Raw genomic sequence first — 1,897 nt, 5'->3', positions numbered from 1 at the left:
AATATGGAAGTCACTGGTGACTTTGGTAGGGCCAGTGGCACACGTATACCTATGTAACAAACCTGCATGTCCTGCACATGTACCCTAGAACTTAAAATATATATATATATATATATATATAAAGAAGGTGTTTTAAGGAAATGAGGTGGTAAGTTGCATCAGATGCTGCTTAATAGGTGAAATAAGATGAGGGCTGAGAACATATTATTTGGCTTAGCAATATGGAAGTCACTGGTGACTTTGGTAGGGCCAGTGTTGGAGCAATGCAGGAAGAAGCCTGATTAGGTAGGGTTAAGAAAAAATGGGCCAGGCGCGGTGGCTCATGCCTGTAATCCTAGCACTTTGCGAGGCCCAGGTGGACGGACCATCTGAGGTTGTGAGTTTGAGACCAGCCTGACCAACATGGAAAAACCCCGTCTCTACTAAAAATACAAAAGTAGCCATGTGTGGTGATGCATGCCTGTAATCCCAGCTACTTGGGAGGCTGAGGCAGGAGTATTTCTTAAACCCAGGAGGAGGTTGCAGTGAGCTGAGAGTGCACCATTGCACTCCCTGCCTGGTCAGCGAGAGCAAAACTCCATCTCAAAAAACAAAGGAAAAAAAAAATAGAAAAAATGAGAGGAGAAGAACTAAAGACAAGTAGGGATAATGCATGGTTTTTTTTTGTTTTTTTTTTTTTTTTTTTTTTTTGAGGCAGGGTCTTACTCTGTCACCCATGCTAGAGTGCAATGGCGTGATCTCAGCTCACTGCAGCCTCCGCCTCGCGGGTTCAAGCGATTCTCCCACCTCAGCCTCCCGAGTAGCTGGGACTACAGATGCGCACCACCACGCCCAGCTAATTTTTGTATTTTTTGGGAGAGATAGGGTTTCACCATGTTGGCCAGGCTAGTCTCGAATTCCTGACCTCAAATGATCCCCCTGCCTTGGCCTCCCAAAGTGCTGGGATTACAGGCATGAGCCACTGTGCCTGGCTGATAATTCATTTTTTCAAATAAATATTTAATTTTTTAAAATTGTGGTAAAGTACACATAGCATAAATTTTGCATTGTGAGTTAGTACTTTCACACTGTTGTGCAAGCATCACCACTGTCTACTTCCAGAAGATCTTCATCACCGCGAAAGGAAATCCCATACCCAAAGCAGTCCCTCTCCATTTTCCCTTCCCCCCAGTCCCTGAAACCACTAATCTGCTTTCTGCAAATCTCTGTGGATTTGTCTATTCTGGATATTTCATATAAATGGAATCATATAATATGTGGTCTTTTGTGTCTAGCTTCTTAATATTTTCCAGGTTCATCAATGTTGTATCAGAACTGTATTCTTTTTTATGCCTGAATAGTATTGCATTGTATCGATACACTACATTTTGTTCATCATTCATCAGTTGATGGACATTGGGCTGTTTCTACCTTTTGGCTGTTGTGAATAGTGCCACTGTGAATATTCATGTACAAGTTTTTGTTTGAGTCTATACTCAGGAGTAGAATTGCTGAGTCACATGGCAATTCTGTATTTAACTTACTGAGGAACCACCAAAGTTTTCCACAGCAGCTGCACCATTTAGCATTCCCACTAATAATATACGAAGGCTTCAATTTCTCCATATCCTTGAAAGCACTTGTTATTTTCCATCATTTTGATTATAGCCATGCTAATGGATATGAGTGGTGTCTCATTGTGATTCTGATTTGCATATCCCTAATGACTAATGATATTGAGCATCTCTTTATGTGCTTGCTGGCACAATATGTCTATCTTCTTCAGAGAGAAGCCTATTTAAATCTTTTGCCTAATTTTTTTTTTTTTTTTGAGACGGAGTCTTGTTCTGTCGCCCAGGCTGGAGTGCAATGACGCGGACTCACCTCACTGCAACCTCCGCCTCCTGTGTTAGAGATT

General features: G+C 41.8%; 1 protein-coding gene across 1 annotated transcript in view; it reads left to right on the top strand.

Annotated features, from left to right (window-relative positions):
* The window catches only part of ALG6 (ALG6, alpha-1,3-glucosyltransferase), a 68,082-nt gene that overhangs the window by 52,514 nt on the left and 13,671 nt on the right, over window positions 1–1,897 (top strand). The gene's annotated exons all lie outside the window — the stretch shown is intronic.

Source organism: Colobus angolensis, unplaced genomic scaffold (assembly GCF_000951035.1).
Source record: "Colobus angolensis palliatus isolate OR3802 unplaced genomic scaffold, Cang.pa_1.0 Scaffold102, whole genome shotgun sequence".
NCBI classification, from domain to species: domain Eukaryota; kingdom Metazoa; phylum Chordata; class Mammalia; order Primates; family Cercopithecidae; genus Colobus; species Colobus angolensis.
The sequence above is the reverse complement of the archived record's forward strand: the minus strand, read 5'-3'. Positions and strand labels throughout refer to the sequence as shown.